A 12,482-nucleotide genomic window follows, 5' to 3' on the forward strand; every position below is an offset into this window, starting at 1 on the left:
ATGTGCACCCTAGGGTGTCGGCCACCCGTAATTCTGAGAATGCCACTTGATTATTGACTATGGCAGCGGTACCACATAGCGCTCATAGTCCGGGTCCCGGGATTTCTTCCCATTGGTCCTCATCGGGTGTAGTGGCCAGCCCTGGTCGCCTAGACAGGGCATCAGCGCCAATGTTTAAGAGCCCAGGCTTATATTTCACAGTGAAATTGTAATTGTAGAGGGCAGCCAACCAGCGATGACCAGCCGCGTCGAGTTTAGCTGAGGTCATCATATAGGTAAGTGGATTGTTGTCGGTCCGCACCTCGAATGACACACCATACAAATAATCACGAAGCTTGTCGACAATGGCCCACTTGAGGGCCAAGAACTCCAGTTTGTGCACGGGATAGTTCTTTTCACTGGGTGTCAGGCTGCGGATATAAGCTACTGTTCGTAGTCCCTCTGGATATTTTTGATGTAACACTGCCCCTAGCTCATGCAGACTGGCATCCACATGTAAGATATATGGTTGTTCGGGATTTGCATAGGCCAACACGGGAGCCGCGGTTAAACTCTGTTTTAGGTCCTGGAAAGCTTGTTCGCACTCTGTTATCCATTTGTCCCCGAAGGGTTGTCGGGCAGGCGTAGCCTTCCGGCCGGTGTCTTCCGGATATATCTTGAGGAGGCCATTGAGGGCTTTGGCCCGTCGGGAGTACCCCTCCACAAACCTGTGATAATATCCGCAGAACCCCAGGAACGATCGTAACTCCCCTACATTGTCAGGTCGGGGCCAGTTAACGACGGCTTCTATTTTGGCTGTATCCGTAGCGATTCCTTCAGCGGACACTATGTGTCCCACGTAAGTCACCGAGGCTCGGCAGAAACGGCATTTATCTAAAGAGAGCTTAAGTCCTTCTCGCGCTAATGGGGCAAGTACTTTCAGGAGTCGAGCCTCATGTTCCTCCAAGGTCTTCCCGAAGACGATGATATCATCCAAGTACACAAGACATTCTCGGGGGTTCAGGTCCCCTAAAGTCTTCTCCATTAGCCGCTGGAAGGTGGCGGGGGCCCCACATATGCCTTGGGGCATACGGGTGAATTGGTAGAACACCAAGGGACAAATGAACGCCGTTTTCTCTTGATCCTCATGACTCATAGGTACCTGATAGTTCCCGGACCGTAGGTCCAACACACTAAACCATTTGCTTCCATGTAGCGTCCAGGATTTCTTCTATACAGGGAAGATTGTACTGGTCCGGTACGGTTCGGTTGTTAAGGGTCCGGTAGTCTACACATAGCCTCACCGTCCCATTCTTCTTGAGCACTACCACTATGGGCGAGGCGTAAGGACTTCGTGACTCTGTAATGATTCCGGCTTCTTCCATTTCATGAAGGACCGCGCGTACATCTTCCACGTCCTTGGTGGCGAGCCGGCGGGAACGTTCCCTGAAGGGCTTGGTATCAGTCATCCGAATAGTGTGTTGGGCGTGTCGGCTACACCCCACATCCATCTCTCCAGTAGAGTATACTGGTCTTCTCTCCTCCAGCTGTACTCGCAGTCGCTCCTTCCAGGTATCCGACAATCCGGACGAGCCGAAGTCGAAGTCTAGCAGCGCTTCGTGATCGTCCACTCTGGCGGCTTTTACCTGTACGGCCTCATTCACCAAGCTGATGGGGTAAATCCTTCCTATCCTTTGTCCCGCGTCGATGGCCATGGGGAAAGGCGAAAGATTTTGGACCATCACATAAATTTGACGGGGAATGGCGGTCGGCCAATCCCGACATTCCGGTATTAACCGATACCCTCTGCGGACATCTCCTTTAGGCGTACTTTCGAGAGAAAAGAGCTGCTCCTCATCTACTCGTTCTGCATATGCACACCAGGCGGGTACCCTCTGCGTTTCTCCCTGTCAGAGCCGGGTCAGCCTTGCCCGGCCGCAGAACAACAGTCCGTGGTCCTCCGCGGGGGCCGGAGGGAAGTCTAGGTCCACCTGGACTAGTTGTAGCTGTAGACTGGACATGGGCAGTTCGTTAGTTTCGTGTAGATAGGCCTGGATGATGGCTTGTACAATGTCAGCATTCGTACCCAGGATGATGTGATACTTAGGTGTCTCTTTGGGTTCCGGACACACCAAGGCGTCCACCTTCATGGGATGCGACTTCCCAGTGTTGAGCTGTTGTATCTCCAAGTCCACGGTCACTATGCCATCATTAGGGTAGTCGTCATTGCTCAGCCCTCTTACTTTGATATGCCCGGCCAATTTCAGAGGACGCTTCTGTAGGTGTCGATCGTAGAATCCTCAATATATGATGGTTACTTGGGATCCTGTATCCAGCAGGGCAGAAGAGTAGATACCGTCTACTAGTACTCGGATCAGCGCTACTGGCCCCACGCGGTTACTCTCCTCTTCGTGTTCGCCGCCGCTTTGGGTGGAAACAGGGGCTTTGGGGCTGGTCGCGTATGTACCACATATCATGGCCTGAGGCATGAACTTCTTGGGTAACGGGCTCCGATGGCGAGAGTCCCCCATCCGACAATCGTAGGAGATGTGCCCCTTTTTCCCGCATTTATAGCAGGACATATCTCGGGAGGAGGTACGACGGTGTTACTGAGGCGAGGTTCGGCCAGGCTATTTTGGTCTCTCCGGGTCTGGTTTATCCGGCGGTTCTTCCTTCTTTTCAGCACCCCCTTTGGGTTTAGGGTTGCTGGCTGCTTTAGACTTCTGTGGGGAGTGAAGCATGAGATGTGTTTCGTGCTCTTTGACTTGCTGTAACAGTTTGATAAATGAGGGGGGAGGACCCCTCGAGTAAGATTATCGCGAATCATGTTTGCAATAGGATGAGTAGGACTGGACCCCCGTAGATATTGTTTGCGGAGGTATTCATCCATCTGGGATGCAGCCAAGTATTTATGATGCAGGAGGGGACCCAGGGAGTTTTGCACGTGGTGGATATAGGCAGACAAATCTTCTCCCTCCTTTTGATTTATGGCGTAGTACTTAGCCGACAAGGCCCCATCATCCTCGGTCGCACTATAGGCCTCGACTAGAAACTCAATCATCATACGAGCTTTCAGATCGGGGTACTGCTCTCGGTGGATACTGATCAAGGTGGACGCCGGGGGTCTCAAGCACTCCATGGGCCGCTGGCGTTTCACTACATCGGTACAAGACCATTCTTCCATTACTCCCCTAGTATGCTCCTTCCAAGGGTCTATCCCGTCCTCTCCTGTGGGCACAGGTAGAGTCCCCGAGAAGGCCTTTAATTTCCGGTAGCTTTGGGAATGTGTGGCCAGGGTAAGCGCTTCCACTAACGGCGGTAAACTTGAGGGGGTGGATAACTGGTCTATCTTATCATTTAGTTTCTGCAGCATATCACTACGCTCCCCCGCTTCTTCAGAGGCGCTAGACCCGGGATAGCTACATTCTGATGGACAACTACACGCCTCGCGAGGTAGTGAGCAAAGGGAAGCGTCGGGTCGTCGTCACCAAGTTCCCCCACAGGGGGGTCCCGAAGGGGATAGACTAAGGGGCTGCCGCCGGCCGGAGAGTTCGAAGCGGCAGATATTGCGGGGCGGTAGGCTCGAGGACTACTAAATCTCGCCGACAATCTACTAGCAAGGTATTCCACTTAGCATCTTGATCTATGAGTACGTCTACCTGGCGGGCTTTGGCAAAACCAGGTAGTTGTCGTAAGGCCGTTTGCAATGTCTCTAAGGGTAAAGCCATGGGTACTCGGGTCACCGCCACTGTGCGGCGGGTGGGCATGCGCATTTATCGTGCCCAGTCGCGTATTTCTTGACGCGAAGGAAGTGCCATGGCGATATATATTTTTTTTTCCAGGGGGGCATACCCAGGTCTAAGCTCTCAGCAGCGCCTCAAAATGTAGCCCTGTTTCCTATCGAACACAGACCGCTACCATGTGCTATATAACCTGTAGGCTCACAGGGCCTAAGCCTCTGCCACGGAGAGCCTGGGGTGCTCGCAATGCCTATACCTTGGTGCAGCGCCTCCACCTGCGATAGCTTCCACCCTAGGGGAAGTGGGTCTTCGCAGGAACTTCTGTACATAAACAGACGCACAGCAATACCAAAACCAATATTGTTTTACTTATGCAACCATTAACATAATCACAGGTACCCCTCTCTAGAGAAGACACTACTACCAGCGTCCTTGGAACACTCACTCTCCCTCTCTCTCCACCGGGTGATCCCACCCTGTGTCCAGCTCCCCCCTTGGAGTACGTTCCCCACCCCCCTTTCAAGTGAGTCAGTGGGTGTGTAAGTGTGTGACTGCGCAGCCACCATGTCCCGGAGTGAGAATGGTACCGTTGGTGCCTGTACTCCTGTACCCGGTTCTGCAACTATCTTCACAAAGATCGGCGAGGGCGTAGATGACGTCACCCGTAGATGTCTGGGGCGATCCCACCCAGAAACGCTGCGACAGTGGCGGGGCCTGGTCCCAGGCCTCCCGCGGATACAGAACTGTCCTGGTATAACTCGTAGCACAGTAAGGGGATCCGAACTCTGACTATGGCCAGTCCCTAGCTCAGCTGCACACTACTGGGGCTAAGGGTCTAACTGGGCTTGGGGTATGCGGCCTAGGTAGGGGCGGCAGCCTCCCTACACCGGAGCTCCTTCTCCTTCCTCCGTCAGCAAGCTCTGAACACTCGTGCGCCCCTCCACTTCCTTTTCCTCCCTCCTCCCGTACCTGATTGTTCTCTCACGTCACGGGGGAACGTGGGGGCTGCTGGGACCCTAGTCCCCTAACTCCCCTCCTCCCCTAGCTCTCCTCCTTCGCGGGCTTTTGTCCCACCCTTGCGCATGCGCAACCTCCGGCCGGATCAATCTGCGCGGGCGCCAACCTAACATGGCGGCTCCCTCTGTCCGGAACCTCCGTTATGGGAGCGTTCCCTAGGTGCACCTCCCCTTCATCCACTTTGGGAACGGGGTCCCGGCTACATGTAAAATACACAATACAGCACAATTCACACTCAAAATACCTACAAATATACTCCTGCTATTTTAACATGCCTCCAGGTAATAACTAAATAATTGCCTGTGATTAGGAGACATATCTAATACCAGCATGGAGACTAATAATTGAACAATTAAGTGTAATGCCTTTGAACAAAGCAAAATTGGAATAGATATTTCACTCCTTCAAAAATGAGGCTAGGTCAAACTCTATATTTAGACCATTGAGCGACAGAGTCTTCAATGTGTATATCCAGAAACTTTATTTTCTGGATATACCATTAAGTCTGTGGCCCTCCCCCTTCAACTGGGTTTAGGACAATCTATCCCCTTGCACAAAAGACCTTCAGGGTTTTGATTATGTACCAATTTAAAGTGGTTGGAGACACTATGTGTCTATGTGTCTCCAACCCCCTTTTGATATTGTATACATGTTCTGCTAATCTGCGTTTAAGGGGTCTACCCGTTCTCCTCACATATTGAAGGCCACAAGGACATTGCAATAGGTAAACACAAAATTTGCTTCTACAACTGATAAATGTACTGATGTCATACATTCTGTTGGTGACAGTGGACTGAAATTTATCGCATTTAACACTATATTTACATCCTATACATTTACCACACCAAAAATAGCCCTTTACATCTGCTAACCATGTGCTACTGCAATATCTGGCTCCAATATTCGGGCAACTCGGTGACAAAAAATCTTTTACATTTTTAGCCTTTTTGTGTATAATTTGTGGATATGAGGGTAAAAACTATTTCAAACTAGGATCTCGTTGGAGAATTCCCCAATATTTCTTAAATGTTTTAAGTATCTCTGGGGCCATACTATTGTACCTCGTAATGAATGGTATAAATTCTCCATCTTTTTGTCTCTTACATGTTTTATCCATACTCATTAGAGTCGCCCTGTCAATATCATTAACTTTAGCGATAGCCTTGTCTTATTTCCCCTTACTATAATTCCACTCTAGAAATTTATTTTTTTATTCAACTACCTGCTGATCATAAATGTGCTTTTGAGAACAATTCCTATTTAACCTTAATGCCTGACCCTGCGGGATATTATCTATCCATTTAGGATGATGGTGGCTAGATGCTAATAGGTAGGTATTGGTGTCTACTTCTTTACGATACGTTCTAGTGTGTTCTGTGTTGTTTTCCACATACAGTGTCAAATCCAGAAAGTTGATAGACAATGGGTCACTATTAGAGGTAAATCTAATGTTGTATGGATTGGCATTTAAGTGTGTAAGAAACAGAGTCAGATCCTCTTGAGTACCTCTCCAGACGCACAGCACATCGTCGATATATCTTTTCCAGAGCACAAGGCTTGCACCAAAACGGGTTTGCACTCCAAATGTGTTCCCGTTCCCACATAGCCATGAATATATTTGCATAGCTTGGTGCAAACCTAATGCCCATTGCGTTGCCGCGCGTCTGGAGGAAAAACTTGCCGTCATTGGAAAAATAATTATGTTGGAGAATGTATTTGATTCCCTCCAGGACAACAGATTTTAGCTTCATATCAACATTGGTGTCCTGCTCCAATGTTGACTGAATTGCCTTTAGGCCTACTTCATGGTCAATGATGGTATAGAGAGACACCACATCACATGTTAACCAAATAAGGTCTGTATCCTATGTGAGATCCATAATGAGATTCAACATGTGTATGGTGTCTCTAAGATAAGAAGGGATTTTTAGATCATATCCTACAGAAGTACGCAGTTCAGATTCCTTCTTATCTCAGAGTTGTGGGGCAGTCCATGATAAAGGTTTAAGGCAGGAGAGGGCTTTAGATACAAAGGGGAAGAGAGAAGACATCCTTGAGCAGAATGTAAGAGTCGGAATGGTGCATAGCGAGAAATTAGGGCTGAGATGTAAGGAGGGGCAGAAGAGTGAAAAGCTTTAAAAGTGAGTAGAAGAATGGAGTGTGAGATGCGGGATTTGATCGGAAGCCAGGAAATGGATTTCAGGAGGGGAGACGTGGAGACAGATTTAGGAAAGAGTAGAGTGATTCTGGCAGCAGCATTTAGGATAGATTGTAGGGAAGACATGTGAGAGGCAGGAAGGCCGGACAGCAGGAGGTTGCAGTAATCGAGACAGGAGAGAATGAGGGCCTGGGTCAGAGTTTTAGCTGTCGAGTAACAGAGGAAAGGGTGTATCTTTGTGATAATGCGGAGGAAAAAGCGACAAGTTTTAGAAACGTTTTGAATGTGAGAGGAGAATGAGAGAGAGGAATCGAGTGTGACCCCTAGGCAGTGTGCTTGGGTTACTGGGTGAATGATCGTATTTCCAACAGTAATGTGGAAGGAGGTAGTAGGGCCAGGTTTGGGAGGAAGTATAAGGAGCTCTGTTTTTGCCATGTTAAGTTTCAGTCGGCGGATGGCCATCCAGGATAATATTCCATAGAGGCATTCAGAAACTTTGGTCTGTATGGTGTAAGGTCAGGGGTTGAAATGTAAATTGGTGTGTCGTCAGCATAGAGGTGATATTTAAACCCAAAAGATGTAATTAGGTCACCTAGAGAGAGTGTGTAAAGAGAAAAGAGAAGGGGTCCAAGGACAGAGCCCTGGGGTACCCCCACAGAGAGATCAATAGAGGAGGAGGAGGTGTTAGCAAAAGAGACACTGAAAGTACGATGGGAGAGGTAAGAGCAGATCCTGGATAGAGCTTTGTTCCGAATACCAAGAGTATGGAGAATGTGAAGGAGAAGAGGGTGGTCCACGGTGTCAAATGCTTCAGAGAGGTTGAGTAATATGAGCAGAGTGTAATGACCTCTGTCTTTGGCAGCATGGAGGTCGTCAGTTATTTTAGTGAGGGCTGTTTCAGTAGCATGAGCAGTGCGGAAGCCAGAATGTAGAGGGTCTAGAAGTGAATAGGTGTTGAGAAAGTGTAGCAATCGAGAGAATACAAGATGTTCAAGGAGTTTGGAGGTAAAAGGCAGGAGGGAGACAGGTCGATAGTTAGAAGGACATGTAGGGTCAAGCTTGCTGTTTTTGAGTAATGGTACATGCTTGAAGGAGGATGGAAAGTTACCAGAGTAGAGGGAAGAGTTGAAAATTTGTGCGATCATAGGGATTATATTAGGAGCAAGAGATTTTAGGAGATGGGAGGGAATGGGGTCAAGAAGGCATGTGGTAGAGGGAGAAGAATAGATCAGCAGTAAAACACATCCTCCTTTGTGACAGCAGAAAAAGAGTCAAGGAAGGCAAAAGGAGAGTTAGGAAGCAGTGTAGGGTGGGTGGAGGAAACAGAGGGAATTTTCTGATGTATAGATTCCACCTTTTCCTTGAAATAGTCAGCAAAGTCATGAGGTGAGATGGAGGAAGAAGAAGAGGCAGCTGACGGTGGTTTGAGTAGATAGTCAAAGACAGAGAAGAGTCGACGTGGGTTAGACTTGTACATGTTGATTAGTGAAGAAAAGTAGGTTTATTAGCCTGAGAAAGGGCAGAGTTGAAGCAGGATAGCATACATTTGTAGTGAAGAAGTCTGCGAGAGTGTGAGATTTCCTCCAGAGGCATTCAGAGGAACGTATGGAGGAATGCAGCATGCACATGTGGGAATTTAGCCAGGGTCTGGGGTTAGAAGGGCGAGGACGGCAGAGAGAAAGCGGGTATTTAGATCAGAAGAGGAGGATAAGGCAGAGTTGTAGTTCCTGACCAGGTTGTCAGGGTCTGGAGCAGAACTGAGAGTGGAGAGGGAGGAGCATAAAATGGAATCAAAGGCTGGTAGGTTAATAGAGCGCAGGTTTCTGCAGAAACGAAGGGTAGATAGAGTTGGGGAATGGGAGAAGCGAGAGAGAGAAAATGAGATGAGGTGATGGTCAGAGAGAGGAAAGGGAGAAATGGAGAAATCAGAGAGAAAAGTATTTAGTGAAAACCAGGTCTAGGTAGTGGCCATCCTTGTGGGGGCTGGTTGGCAGGATGAAGCCAAAAATGTATTCACTACTACACCATTAGGCACGTCAGATAAAGATCAAGATATAGTCAATTACTTCCGTAATATTTCCAAACTGTTTCGGACTCAGTCCCAGGTCTGGTGGGAGATTACTAGTCTGCAGAAATATCTTGACACTAATATGATCCCTCGTGGATTGAGACTGAAGTTAAGTCCTGCTTATTATATTACCTCAACTGAATTTATCAAAAAATGGGAAGACACCCTATTAAACTGTTCGAATGAATTGATGACCATGTTGATAGAACATGAAAAGGCTCGTCTAGACGTAACTAATAATGACCTCGATATCAGTCTTAAAGATCTTGGTAAGTTTAATAAGCTACAGGAATTTGAGGAGATGGAACGTCAGCTAGAAATAAACATGGAGAAATTTAAGAGAGAATTAAGGGAAAGGAAACATATAAAGTTTCTCCGAGATAGCAATGATTATGAACAGGGCACAGTGTATAAGTTTCCTGCAAAATCTAGGAGAAAGGGTAATTTTTCTGGATACTCCTCATCCGAGACAGATGTGTCTGAGGGTGAACAATCAGGCCCTAGACCACAATGTCAATCTAGTGGCCGTGGTAGGAAGAACACAAAAAGTAACAAGGTGGGTTTTTTAGCACAGGCCCAGCAAAACGTAAAACCCGCAGGGGAAAAAAGAACCCTAAGGGGAAACAAAAATCCCCAAGCCCCCACCTAATCGATAGTGTCAGCAGTCTCACAGATGCTATGCAAATCTACAATCTCTCTAGCCATGTTTTTTGTGATGAACAACTTACTTTACTTACAAAGGGGCTTTCTTTTTCACCTACCTCAGATTTCAATTTGTTCGAATGGGTGAAAGATTTAAATCTTTTTGGTAGGAAACTACTATTACATAAGTTTCATTCCAAAAGGGCAAATGATAATGAACTCACGTCTGGATTAAGTGCTCAAGACAAACAGAACCTTGATGATGTAATACATTTGTTGGAACAAAATATTTCCACTGATACTGACATTGCTGGACCTTTTACCCATCTCAAGAATAAAAGTCACTTTACTCCTCTTATGAACATTTGTCCAGCAGTTGAGTTATTTATTTCCTGTGTTACAAGGGACTTGGAAGCAGAACCAGAACGCTGGAGATCCACTAATAACCTCACTATGGAGGAAAGAAAGGGATTACAAGATCTTATGCGAGACATCTTTTGTGATTAAGCCATCCGAAAAGGGTGGCAATATTGTGATTCAGGATACTGACGCATATGTAAAAGAGAACAAGAGATTATTGAGTGATAAGGACTGCTATGAGATCTTGGAGAATAGTCCAACCTCTAGTTATAAACAGGATCTATTGTCTATACTACAAGAAGCCCTTGATAGGGATATGATAAGCAGACAAGAATATGACTTTATGTACCCTAAATCTCCAACAGTGGCGACATTTTACACCTTGCCCAAAGTACATAAAAGGTTAAAGTCCCCCCCGGGTTGCCCGATTGTCTCAGGGAACAACTGTTTATCTGAAGGGAGCAGCATATATTTGGACAAGGTCCTTAGAGACTTTGTGATCAGTTTACCATCTTACGTGCAAGACACGAAGGACACTCTTAAAAAACTTAATGGTGTTAACATCGCCACTGAGAACATTCTCGTCAGCTTAGATGTTGAATCTTTATACACCTCGATCATCCACGAGAATGGCCTCAATGCTGTCAATCACTTCCTTATAACAAAGGATTGTAGATTTAATAGACACAACACATTTATTTTGGACCTACTCCGCTTTGTGCTTACCCACAACTACTTTGTATTTCATGGGATTTATTACCACCAGACCCAGGGTACAGCAATGGGGACAGCATGTGCTCCTACATATGCGAATCTGTACCTGGGCTGGTGGGAATACGTCCATGTGTTTAATGAGGAACTATCTATGTATACTGACCATATCCTATTATGGATCAGATACATAGATGATATCCTCCTACTATGGGACGGCCCACAAAACTGTTTGCTTGAGTTTGTGGAACATCTTAACAGGAATACGCTGAATTTGAGACTAACAACTGTATTCAGCACTACGTCAATTACCTTCCTTGATTTGGATATATATGTTGATTGTGACAGGAATATCCAAACCAAAGTATTCAGGAAGAGTACAGCTACAAATAGCTTGTTGTTGGCACAAAGTCAACATCCGGCTAGTCTTATTTCTGGTACCCCTACTGGGCAATACCTGCGTTTACGCAGGAATTGTTCCACAACTCAGCAATTTATTTTACAATCTAGAGAACTACGTGATCGGTTCCTTAGTTGTGGGTATAAAATGAAAACACTCAATCGAGCCTATCACAGAGCATTACACAGTGATAGAGACTCTCTCTTGTCCTCCAATACGCCTAAGAGGAAGGATAACATCATAAGATGCATCGGCACCTACAATAAAAGATGGTGGGTGATTAAAAGAATCTTTGCCCGACACTGGCATCTCCTCCTATCCGATGTAGATTTGGTTAAAGCTATCGGACCTAGACCCAACATTACCAGCAGGAGATCGAAAAACCTGCGTGACAAACTTGTACATAGCCATTACCAGCCTGCCAGATCAGAGACTTGGCTGAGCCCGATTCAGGGAATGTATCGGTGTCAGGGTTGTAAGGCATGTAAATATGTTATTACAACAAAGACGTTTGATAGCCATGACAACACACAGCACTTTAGCGTTGATAGCTTTATTAACTGTAGAACAACTAACGTCATATATCTTCACATCTGTAAATGTGGGAAAGGGTATGTAGGCAAGACTACAAGGCAATTGCGTAGACGCACACTTGAACATATTAACTCTGTCAAGCATTCTGCAGAAACACCAGTAGCTAGACACGTCACGCAATTTCACAATGGAGATGTTAATAGCCTCAAATTTATGGGCATCTACCAAGTGCCCGGCAAGAGGCGGGAATGTAGATCAGATGTTGTTGCGAATTGAGGCTGAATGGATTTATAAATTGAAGACCAGAAGTCCATACGGACTCAATGAAGGATTTACATTCACTCCTTTCATCTGATCTTCATAAATGCCAGTCATCCTGCCCTCTCCATCCCTTATCGCCTACTCACGCTGTAATGGCTACCCTGTATCGCTTATACATGGCATTCATTCTCCAGCAACTATATATCTTCTTTTCTTTGATTTACATGAGATTAGTTCTGCCACATAGTTTAGATATACTCACCATGATATTGTTATATATTACTATATTGCACTTTATTTCATTCATAATTAGTGACTATATTGCCTTCTACATAAGCCCATTCTTACTTTGTTATGGGTTTATTGGTTTGTGTAATAACCATTCACACAACATGTATTGTGACAACTATTGATACTATGTTAGTTGTGTGTTTAATATTTTGTAATTATTTATTTTATTGTCACTGTGTCTTGGACATCGTTTCGCTTATGCTTTAAATTGAGGGGTTATTCTGCATACATCATTTTTATTCATGCTCTTTTCTCTTTGCTGCCTTGAGCATTCAGGGCTCTGGGATGTTTTTCTGGCACCTGCTCTACATCGTTATTATT

The sequence above is a fragment of the Ascaphus truei genome, chromosome 5 (assembly GCF_040206685.1).
Source record: "Ascaphus truei isolate aAscTru1 chromosome 5, aAscTru1.hap1, whole genome shotgun sequence".
NCBI classification, from domain to species: domain Eukaryota; kingdom Metazoa; phylum Chordata; class Amphibia; order Anura; family Ascaphidae; genus Ascaphus; species Ascaphus truei.